This window comes from Giraffa tippelskirchi, chromosome 4 (assembly GCF_054371585.1).
Source record: "Giraffa tippelskirchi isolate mGirTip1 chromosome 4, T2T-mGirTip1v1.2.pri, whole genome shotgun sequence".
In the NCBI taxonomy this organism is placed as follows: domain Eukaryota; kingdom Metazoa; phylum Chordata; class Mammalia; order Artiodactyla; family Giraffidae; genus Giraffa; species Giraffa tippelskirchi.
In genome coordinates this window covers 89,080,770-89,093,670 of record NC_137278.1, presented here as the reverse complement: position 1 = coordinate 89,093,670, position 12,901 = coordinate 89,080,770, and positions in this window count along the sequence as shown.

The window sequence follows — 12,901 nt, the reverse complement described above, 5'->3', positions numbered from 1 at the left end:
AAAAGGAATCCAAATTTATAGGACTGAAAACAATTTATTTCTCTTGTGTAAGGGTAGTTGGTGGAGGTCTATGCTTGCCCCATCCAATCATTCAGGGAACCAGGCTGATGGCAGCTCTGCCAACTTGAGTATTGACTTCCAAGGGTGCTCTAGTACTTGACATCTCAGTAAGCTGAAGGACTGTGGAGAAATGAATGAGCATGGCCCTCACCTACCCCATCCTTCTGGGCAACTGGAAGCCATTCTTAACAAAAATCTAGCAGAATAAAAGCAAAGAAAATAATCTTTTTGACCAGGATGAAACAATTTGAATATGATCCAGTACCTAAATTATTGCTTATTATTATAAGTCCTAGGGCTGAACAAATATGTACATCCTCTCTATAAGCAAACAAAAATCACCAGATACATGAACAAATTCAGCAGCTCCCAGCAAGGGATTCATTGAAAAAATAACACAATCTGAAACAAGTTTAATCCTTTAAACCCTAACTTAAAAAAGAAATCATCTATATTTATATTTCCAGGGAGATGGAGTCTGGAATTAGTTTCCAACAGTAGTTGAATCTCTCTTTACCTTTTATTTTTTTCTTTATCTTTACTTGGTAATCAATATATTTTCTTTTTTGGCAGGATCCATGTGCTCCTGATTGCATCTTCTGTCATTGTTCCACTCTGCAGTTACTTTGGAATGGCTTCTTTCTCAGGTAGCCTGTTTGCATGGTAGCCCAAATGGCTATTAGCAGCTCTGAGACTTTGCTTTTATAATATTAGCTTGATGCAAAAGTAATTGTGGTTTTTGCACTGTTGAAACTTGCATTTGATATTGAAACACATTCTGAATAAATGTGGTTATGTTATACATCATTTTAACGCTCATTTCTCACTTTTTTTTTTGCTAATGACTTATTACTTGCTGTGTATATTGTATTTATTTTAGACTATGGAAATGATGTTAGACAAAAAGCAAATTCAAACAATTTTCTTATTTGAGTTCAAAATGGGTCATAAAGCGGCAGAGAAAATTTGCAACATTAACATACATTTGGCCCAGGGACTGCTAATGAATGTACAGTGCAGTAGTGGTTCAAGAAGTTTTGCAAAGGAGACGAGAACCTTGAAGATGAGTAGTGTAGTGCCCAGCCATCAGAAGTTGACAATGACAATTGACAGCTATCACTGAAGCTGATCAATCCTCTTACAACCACATATGAGAAGTTGCCGAAGAACTCAGTGTTGACCATTCTATGGTCCTTCGGCCTTGAAGCAAATTGGAAAGGTGAAAAAGCTCAGTAATTGGGTGCCTCATGAGCTAACTGCAAATCAAAAAAATCATTTTGAAGTGTCATCTTCTCTTAATTCTATGTAACAATGAACCATTTCTCCATCAGATTGTGACATTCGATGAAAAGTGGATTGTTTACAAATGTGTTGATGATCAGCTCAGTTGCTGGACCAAGAAGAAGCTCCAAAGCACTTCCCAAAGCCAAACTCTCACCAAAAAAAAAAGGTCATGGTCACTGGTAGTCTGTTGCCGGTCTGATCCACTACAGCTTTCTGAATCTTGGCAAAACCATTACGTCTGAGAAGTATGCTCAGCAAATTGATGAGACGCACCAGAAACTGCAATACCTGCAGCTGGCATTGGTCAACAGCATAGGCTCAATTTTTCTCTGCAATAACACCCAAACACATGTCGCACAACCAATGCTTCAAAAGTTGAACAAATTGGGCTATGAAGTTTTTGCCTCATCTGCCACATTCACCTGACCTCTCAACAAATGACTACAACTTCTTCAAGAATCTCGACAACTTTTGCAGGGAAAGCACTCCCACAACCAGTAGGAGGCAGAAAATGCTTTCCAAGAGGTCACTGAATCCTGAAGCATGGATTTTTATGCTACAGGAATAAACAAACTTATTTCTCATTGGCAAAAATGTGTTGATTGTAATTGTTTCTAATTTGATTAATAAAGATGTGTTTGAGGCTAGTTATAATGATTTAAAACTGCCAATTACACTGAAACTGTAATTACGTTTGCACTAACCTAATAGCTCTAGCAAAATCAATGTCATTGTCCTGGCATCAGTCAATGCCTATTACATTACCTATCAGGTGGCCAAAGAAATACCATGCTTTTATTGTCATATATCTGTTCACCCCTAGGATCTGGGGATAGAGTCTCATTCTCTCAGCCCACATGGAGAAGGAGAAAGAGGTGTTTCCATAAAGGAAGCGATGGGTGTTGGACCAGCTGAAACAAATTTTACCCAACCTAATTATTCATGTGGAAGACAATGCAGAGACGTTCTTAGATACACTGGGATTCAGAAAGTAAGCTATTTATTGTTGTTGTTGTTTAGTCCCCAAGTCATGTCTGATTCTTCGCAATCCCGTGGACTGTAGCCTGCCAGGCCCCTCTGTCCATGGGATTCTCCAGGCAAGAATACTGGAGTGGGTTGCCATTTCCTTCTCCAAAACTATCTATTACCCTTTCTGAAAAGTTGTTTCAAGAAATATAACTAAGAAATGAATCCAAATAAGAACTCCAATATGGAAGATGTACTATAAAAGAAATGGTGGCAATCAATACAATTTAAGAGTTACAGTTAATGTATATATGACTACTAGTAACATAGAAATTTAATAAAATGAGAAAAATTCTTTAGAGAGCTAACCAAAGTGAAAAGAAATTTGTAGTAATAACTGACACCAAAACGTCTCTGGTTTGTTGTTGTTGTTCATTCACTAAGTCATGTCTGACTCTTTGCCATCTCAAGGACAGCAGGATGCCAGGCTTCCCTGTCCTTCACTGTCTCCCGGAGTTTGCTCAAAGTTATGTCCATCGAGTCGGTGATGCCATCTAACCATCTCATCCTCTGTCGTCCCCTTCTCCTCCTGCCTTTCATCTTTCCTGACATCAGGGTCTTTTCCAATGACTCAGCTCTTCGTGTCAGGTGGCCAAAAGTTTGGAGCTTCAGCTTCAGCATCAGTGCTTCCAATGAATATTCAGGGTTGATTTCCTTTAGGATTGACTGGTTTGATCTCCTTGCTGCCCAAGGGACTCTCAAGAGACTTTTCCAACACCACAGTTCAAAAGCATCAATTCTTTTATGCTTAGCTTTTATGGTCCAACACTCACATCCATCCGTGACTGCTGGAAGAAGTCTCTGGTTATTCCAATGAAAATCCTTGCATTAGGTTAAATCAGGAAGGGAGATTGATGGCAAAGTAGGAAAGAATAAGAGCAAACTTGAACCCACCAGATAGACAGGAACATGTGTGTCTATCTCTCCTTGCTCTAGTAAGCTGGCATCAACTGAATGTGCAACAGGGTTAGAATTCTGAGGAACAGGGACTTATCTGGTGCCTCCATGGTAAAGAATCTGCTTGCCAATGCAGGAGACATGATTTGATCCCTGATCTGGGAAGATCTCACATGGTGTGGAGCAGCTAAGCTGTGCGCCACTACCACTGAGCCTGTGCTCTGAAGCCAGAGCACCCCAGAGCCCATGTTCCACGAAAATAAAAACCACTGCCATGAGAAGCCCAAGCACCACAACTAGAGAAAGGCCCTTGCAGTAACAAAGACACAGCACAGTCAAAAATAAATAAATAAATACAATTATAAAAAAGAATTTTGAGGAGCAGGAAGAGACCCAGTAGAGCTGAGGGCCTGGCTGCTGTCCACACCAAGATCAGCTGGCAGGTATGCAGCACTTGTAAACAGTAATAGTACTGGCTCTACACTGAACTTTGGTTTAAAAACAAATGACTGCTCCATCATTCCTGCCTTCCAAATCTCATGTAAATATCTTTTGGGGCCCATTCTAATCCACAACCATATAAAGAAGAGAATTCTATGAAATGTAGTTCTTCCAGCTTAGCTAAATGGTCAGAGTACAAAGCCACCACAATAATGAAATAAAAGCAAACAAAAACAAAATGCATTCAACAGTTAGCTCAAAAACTTAGAGAACAATAATAAAACAAATCTAATGAAAGTAAAAACAAAGAAATTAATAAAGGTAAAAGCAAAACTTAATGAGTTAGGAAATGAAGACACAGCAGGCTTTTAAACAAATCAAAATTTTTATCTGTGCAAAGGCTGATAAAATAAAAAAATCTTTAGTAGTGCTAATAAAACAGAAAAGAGCAAACAAAATGTTATGAATGAGAAATAGCATAAAACCTTGGAAAGAATGATTTACCAAAAAAGTACAGCAATATACAATTGGAAATTCAAATTTAAAACACCAGTTTCAAGAGCCTTAAAACCTTAAAATAATTAAGGATAAATATAACACATTTTGTGCAAGGCCTGTACACTGAAAATTATAAAACGTTGCTGAGAAATTAAAAGCAATTGAAATAAAAAGAAAGATATACCATACTCATGAATTGGAAGACAATATTGTTAAGATTTCATTTGTCCCCCAAAGTTTCCACAGACTCAAAACAATCCAAACAAAAATTCCAGAAAGCTTTTATTTTTTGGAAGGGAGAGGTAGAAACTGACAAGCTGATTCTAAAATTTGTATAGAAATACAAAATACCTAGAATACCCAAAGCAAGTGGTAAAAAAGGACAAAGGATAGGACTTAAATTATTTGATTTCATGAGTATAAACCAATAGGAACCAAGGTAGTATGGTATTGATGTGAGGACAGATAAATGGAACATATATGGTCATTGTCTATACAGGTGCCATGGTAATTCAATGGGGATGCATTCTTCAACACATGGAACTGAAACAACTGGATATCCATATGTTAAAAAAGTGAACTTTGATCTTACCTCACATCATAAAAAGATGAACATGAAATAGATCATAGACCTAAATGTAAGATATAGAACTATAAGCTTCTGAAAGAAAACAAGGAAACCCTTGTGCTATTAAGTTAGGCAGATTTCTTAGGACACAAAAAGCACAAAGTGTAAATAAAAAATTAAATGAAACTTCATCAATATAGTCTTGCTGTTTGAAAGACACTATTGAGAAACTGAAAAATCATGCCACAGACTGGGAGAAAATACTTGCAAATATATCTGTTAAATAAATAATTCTTATTCATTTGTAATAAGAAGACAGAATAAAAAACTGAATAAAATGAGTAGAAGATTTGAATAAAGACTTCAAAATGAAGAGATGAATTTCAAAAAGCAGATGAAAAGATGCTTAATATTGTGAGTCATCAGGAATAATATACATTAAAACCACAATGAGATATTGCTATGCACATACAAAAATTAAAAAGACTGATCATACCAAGTGTTGGCAAGGACATGAAGCAACAAGAATTCTCATACATTGCTGATGGCAATTCCTATTTTTTTCCAAGAAAAATGAACAATATGACCATATAGAGACTTGTACACAGAGCTTTACATAGCAGCTTGATTTGTAATAGCCTCTGAATTGGTTTCCTGAGCTGCCCTAGTAACAGTTCAGTTCAGATCAGTTGCTCAGTCGTGTCTGACTCTTTGCAACCCCATGGGCTGCAGCCTCCAGACTTCCCTGTCCATCACTAACATCTAGAACTTGCTCAAACTCATGCCATCTAACCATCTCATCTTCTGTCATCCCCTTTTCCTCCTGCCTTCAATCTTTCCCAGCATCAGGGTCTTTTCCAATGAGTCAGTTCTTCACATCAGGTGGCCCTAGTAACAGGGAAGAGCCAATTTTCACTCCATGTTGGATCTGTTTCTTTTACTTTAACCCTTGCATTTTGTTGCTTTTGTTCTCATGAAAGTGTTAGTCACTTAGTTGTGTCCGACTCTTAGTGACCCCTTGGACTATAACTTCCCAGGCTCCTTGGTCCATGGGATTCTCCAGACAAGAATACTGGAGAGGGTTGCCATTTCCTTCTCCAGGGGATCTTCCCAACCCGGGGATAGAACCCAGGTCTCCCACATAGCAGGCAGCTTCTTTATCTTTTGAGCCACCAGGGAAGCCCTTTGTTCTTATAATCGTACACAATGTCTTGCCTCAGGGAACCCTGCCCCTCTGTGCGTGCTCAGTCACTTTAGTCTTGTCCAACTCTTTGGGATCCTATCCAGGCTCTCTGCCCATGGGGTTCTCCAAGCAAGAATGACTGGAGTGGGCTGCCATGCCCTTCTTGAGGGGATTTTCCTGATCCAGGAATTGAACCCTTGTATCCTATGCCTCTTGCATTGGCTGGTAAGTGCTTTACTACTAGTGCCACCTGGGAAGCCCCTCTGCTTGAGGGGGTAAACTAAAGTGGCTTTGTTCAGTTTACAGAGAGACAATCTGACCCTTCCCATCTGTGAAAGGATGTAGAAAAGAAGAAATTAACATACATCCCTTTCTGTTTTGCAAGATAAATGGCTTTTTTTTACTTTAATTCCTCAACACCACTCCCTTTCTGTTTTATAAAAAAACACTGGCATCTAGATCCTGATAAAATGGGTTTTTGGCGACACTAATCTGCCATCTTCTCAGTCTACAGGCTTTCCAAATAAAGTCATTATTCCTTGCCTCATCGCTTCATCTCCCAATTCACTGACTTGTTGTGCAGCAAGCACAGAGTCTGGACTAGGTAACATTCCAACAAATTGCAACAAACATGATGCCTTGAGACAACATACATTTATTCTCTCACAGTTCTAGAAGACAGATGTCCAAACAGTTCCCTGGAATAAAATCAAAGTATAAACATTGCCATAATAATTTTGGAGGCTCAAGGGGAGAACCCATTTCTTGCTTCTTCCAGCTTCTAGCGGCTATTGGAATTCCTTGACTTGTGGTTGCATCACTCCAGCATCTTCTCCCTGCTCAGTCTGCACATCACCTTCTCTGCTGTTTGTGTCAAATCTTTCTCTATCTCACTCTTATAAAGATAATAATAAATAAGATTGCATTTAAGGCCCACCCTAATCATCTAGGATAATCTTCCCACCACAAGATCCTTAATTTAATCACATCTGCAAAGATGTTTTTGTAACTTTTACAGGTTCTAGGGATTAGTATCTGAATATCTTTTAGAGGGACTTTTTTTTCCAACCGTAATCTTAAATTGGAAATAATCCAAATTTTTATGATCTGATGAGTGTATTTTGGTGTATACTTATGATAGAATACTACTCACATTTTTAAAAGGACCAAATTCCTGATATTTACATGTGTGAATCTCAAAAACATTACGTTGAGAAAATGAAATCAAATAAAAAGCACAAATTTTATCTGATTCCATTCCTGCAAAATTCTAGGAAAAGCCAAGTTACAGTGATAGAAATCAAATCAGTGGTTGCATGGGGCACAGGTTGGAAGAGGATATTGACTGCAAAGGGGCCACAGGGAACTTTTTTGCATGATGGAAACGCTCTATATTTTTGGTGGAGATTACAAGAATGCATTAATTTGCTAAAATCCATTAAACAGGACACTTAAAATGGGTGAGCTTTAAAGTGTAAATTGTACTTAAAGCTAATATTTAAAAAGAAAGACTAAAGGGCCAAGAAATGTGAAAATCTAGATGAATTGGTTGAGTTTTAAGGAAAATATAACTAAAATAGAGTCAAGAAGAAAAAGAAAGTTTGAACAGAGCAATGAACATGGAATAAATCAAGAAGTTTGTGAAGAACTTTGCTCCTTTTCCCAATATCCTCTAAACTGCATCATAGGAACAGAGAGTAAATCTGCTTGTTGTGATTTATTTCACACCGGAGAGAATTTCTATGCAACTTAAATTGCTCTAGTGAATAAATAAAGAAGGAAAAGCTTTCCATTTGTTTAATAAAATTTATTTAACCTTAATACAATACCTGTAAAACTGCACAAAGCAGAAAGCTACTGAATTATATGTACTTGAATAAAACATTAGCAAATTAAGTACATTCCTGTGTAAGAAGAATAACACCACTAAATTAGAGTTCATTCCAGACACGCAGTGTAAGTTTGAGGAACTGAGAAAAATAGGTTGAGATTAACTTTGGACTTTTGCTTCCAACCTCACCCTCTCCAAGGGTCCAAGACAGATGGTCTCTGTTGGGTGGGTGGGAAGTGGGGAGCTGTTTCTAGGGTGCAAAAGGTGAATGAAGCCCAGCCCCAAAGAGCTGTTTTGCGGTGTGAGTAGTGATTGAGATGGATTTCTTCTTAGTGCATTTCTTCTTCACCCAGGTCTCTTTTATCCTCTCAGCTCACTGGGACTCACATAGATAGGGGTCTGGCTTTGTACTGACTCAGAGACCACAACATCCTCAGAACATAAGCTGAGGTCCAAATAGCACAGTTTAGAATCACAGCCATTCCAAACAAAAAATAACATATAACTGGAGTACAGGTTCCTTCAGAAGGAGAAGTATTAGAACAGACAGACAAATAAGTTAGAATTAGACTAATAAACTGAAAGTGGTAAGGGACGATATTAGTGATATCTAACATCTTAGGATAAGAATAGGAAGACAAAGACCAAGCAGAAATACTAGTATGAAAAATGTGGCAGTTGAAATAAATGATAAAACAGCTTAGATAAATAGCAGATAGGATCTATGTGGAGGGGATACATTAATGATGTGGAAGGCTAAACTGAGATTATCCTCCCTTAAGGAAGGGGAAAATGACAAAGAAACAAAAAATATGAAATGAAAAGCCAAGACATATGGAAAAGTGAAGTTGAAGGGCTAACATTCAGATAATAGAAGTACCAGAAAGAAAGAAAAAATGGAGAGGAAGACATATTTGAAGAAATAATAATGAAAAATTTTCCAAAGTAGGGGGAAAAGAAGAGGATAAGAAGAAGGAAGAGAAAGAGGAAGGGGGAGGGGAGAAGAAGAGAAGGTGGTGGAGAAGAAAGCCTTTAGACTGAAAGAAACTGCAGAGAATAGATAGGCAAGATGGAGTGAAAGTGAGAGTCGCTCAGTCTTGTCTGACTCTTTGTGACCCCATGGACTAGACAGTCCACGGAGTGAATGTGATTTTAAGAATAGCAAAGTTGAAGAGAAAATTCTAAAAGTTTCCAGAGAGAAAAAATAGTTCACACACAAAAGAACAAGAGTTAGGTTTACCTTGAGAGATTTTTCAATTAAGCACTGGATACAGGAAATCAGAAGATTATCATTTAAAAAATATTAGAAGGAAAGAACTTAGGCTCTAGAATTTTATATTTAGCCAAGACATTTACATATGAGGGCATGATAAAAATATTCTTAGTCCCAGAAAGCTTCAGAAGGTTTGTCACAAAAAGATCCACACTGAAAGCTGTTTTGGATGAAGTATATAAAGAGGAAATGCAAACCCAGATTTGGCTACCATATTGAACAGCACAAGTACAGATCCTTGCTTTTCAAAGTGTCGTGTTTTGAACCAGCATCAGCATCACCAGGGAGCTTGTTAAAAACTCAAGTCCCACCTCAAAACATGCAGAATCATAATCTACCTTTTAACAAGAATTCTAGATGCTCTGAGACTTTAAGAAGCACAAGTCTAGACATATCATTATGATTGGGGTTAGGTTGGAGGGAAAACTAAGGGAATGTAAAAATGTGCTAAAATGCTTGTCAAATTAGAGGGCAAAGGATTGAAAAGAAACATTAAGTCAGACAACTGAAAAATTAAGATGGTAGAAACTAATCTAAATATATAAAAATAACTGTGAGTGGACTTAACTCACAAGTAAAAAGCAAATGTTGATAGGTGGAATTTAGAAGTTCAAATGTTATGTATTTACAACACATACATAAAAAGCTAAATGCAAGCCCAAGTTAATAATAAAAAGGAGGAAAAAAGATATATCAGCAAATATTAACCTAAACACAATTGTTATAGCTATATTCATATCCAAAGAAATAAAACTGACTTTAAGGCAAAGGGCATAATTAGGGATGGATAAAGCACTACATAATGTAATGATAAAGTGTTCTTTTTGCCAAAGAGATATAGCAATTTTAATGATGCATCTAATAAAATAACCTCAAATAGCTATAGAAAGTAAAATCCAATAAATAAAAAGAGGTCATAAATCTACCACCATAGTGGGAGATCTCAACTTTCTCAATTATATCAGCAGATATAAAAATATGAATAATATAAAAGATTAACTTTATCTAATGGGCATTTATGAAGTTCTGAATAAAAAATTGAAAAGTACACATTTTTCTTAGCACACCAGAAGTACTTACAGTTTCAAATAACAGATAAAACTCAGAACAGGATCTCTAACCACAGGATATGTAATTCTGGAGTAACCAGAAGATAAATAAGAAACCTTACATATTTGAAAACTTGAAAAATACACTGCTAATTAATTCATAGATCAAGAAAAAGTCACAATAGAAGTGTAAAAATATTTAGATCGTTAGTTCAGTTCAGTTCAGTTGCTCAGTCGTGTCTGACTCTTTGGGACCCCATGGACTGCAGCACGCCAGGTTGTCCATCACCTGGTTGTCCATCACCAACTCCCGGAGCCTACTCATGTCCATCGTGTCTGTGATGCCATCCAACCATCTTATCCTCTGTTGTCTCCTTCTATTCTCGCCTTCAATCTTTCCCAGCATCAGGATCTTTTCCAATGAGTTGGTTCTTTACATCAGGTGGCCAAAGTATTGGAGTTTCAGCTTCAGTATCAGTCCTTCCAATGAATATTCAGGACTGATTTCCTTTAGATCTTAAAGATTGTGAAGATACTAAATATCAGATCTTGTGGAACTTAGAAACAAAGTTAGCTTTAGCTATGTGTGTAGGAAAACAAGACAGCCTCAAAGTTAATGAGCTGTATGTCTAACTTAAGGTAGGAAAAAAACAATAGAATAAAACAAAAGGAAGGAGAAACAGATACTATGAATGAAAAGAGAGGAGTAACTTCACATAGAAATTTAAAGATAAGAATATACTATCGGCAATTATATGCCAACAATTTTGAATCTGGAGACAAAATAGGCAAATTCTTGGAAAACTGAAAGTGCTGCCTAAAAAGTAAAAACAAAGCCTCAGTTCCAGATGGTTTTACAGATGCATATTGTAACATTTTCAAAGAACTCATCATTCCATCTTATATAACTTTCATGTAGTAGAAAAAGAAGGAATATAACTTATACTATGAGGACTGCACCACCCTGATACCAGAGCCAAAGACATATTGAGGAAGGACAAAAGAAGGGAAAAAGGGAAATCTGATCTGAAAAGGCTATGGACAATATGGTTCCAATTCTATCATATTCTTGAAAAGGCAAAATTATCTAAACAGTAAAAAAATCAGTGGTTGCTAGAGGTTAGACTGGGAGGTGTGATGAACAGGCAAAATGCAGAGGATTTTTAGAGCACTGAAAGTAGTCTGTATGATAGCATAGTGGTAGATACTCGTCTTTATACATTTATCAAAACCCATAGAATATGTAATAACAAGAGTAAACACTAATGTATATTGTGGATTTTGGATGATTGTGATATATCAATGTAGGTTCATTGATTGTAACAACTGTACCACTCTGATAGGGGATGCTAATAATAGTGGAGGCTATGCATGCGTGAGGGGAGTATGTGGGAAATCTCTGTACCTTCCCCTCAATTTCACTGTGAACCAAAAATTGCTGTTAAAAAAAAGTCTTAGAAAAAGAGAGAGAAATTAAAACAATATGGAAAAATTTTTAATTAAGAATTTTAGTTCTCTAAAAGATTATTAAAAGAAAGGAGAAAGTCAATCTAGAAACTGAGAGATTATCTTTGCAATATTTACTGATGATAATGAGTTTGTATCAAGAATATATAAAGCACTCATACAAAATAATAAGAAAAGCACGTGTAACCCAATAGAAAATTACCCAAAGATATGAAAAGACATTTCACAGAAGAGGAAACACATATCACTCACAAATGTATGAGGAAATGGTCAGCATCATTAGTGACAAGAAAATGCTGATTAGCACTACAATGAGAAGCATTTAATACTCATCCAACTGGCAAAAATGAAAAAAGTCTGACCATACAGAAAGTTGGAGTGGATATGATTCCAAAGGATCTCTTTCTTAAACATTGCCAGTAGGAATTTAAATTGATATAACCATGTGGTTCATGGGGTTGTGAGGAGTCGGACATGACTGAGCGACTGAACTGAGCTGAACTGAACCATTGTAGAACACAATTCAGAATGAACTCCTAAAGTTTATCATCTTTTTTGAGCCAACAATTCTACTCCTGGCTATATACCTAGGAGAAATTTGCATATGTACAATAGGAAGTATCCACAAGAGTGTTCATAGCAATACTGTTCACAATAGCAAAATTCAGTGAATGATTAAATGGAGATACTTGGATGAAAAAGAAGCACATGGCCGATAAGACACATGAACTAACATGATACACAACCGTATGGATGAATCTTAATAGTATACTATTAAGTGAAAATTGTAAGGCCCAAAAGATTACACTTTTTTAACAAAAATAAAATATGTGCAATTTTAACGAATATATATGCAATCAAACTGTACAGAAAGAAAGTTTAAAAAGTGATGAATACCAGTTTATGAATGATGGTTAACTTGAGTTGGGACAGGAAGGGGAATAGAATAGAGAGATATGCAATTTTGTTGTTGTTGTTCAGTCACTAAGTTGTATCCCACTCCTTGCCACCCCATGCTAGGCTCCTCTGTCCTCCACTATCTTCTGGAGTTTTCTCATGTCCACTGAGTCGGAGATGCTTTCTAAACATCTCATCTTCTGTTGCCCCCTTCTCCTTTTGCCTTCAATCTTCTCAGCATCAGGGTCTTTTCCAAGAACTTGGCTCATCGAATCAGTTGGTCAAACTATTGGAGCTTCAGCATCAGTACTTGCAATGAATATTCAGGGTTGATTTCCCTTAGGATTGACTACTTTGATCTCCTTGCAGTCCAAAGGACTCTCAAAAGTCTTCTTCAGCACCACAATTTGAAAGCATCAATTCTTCA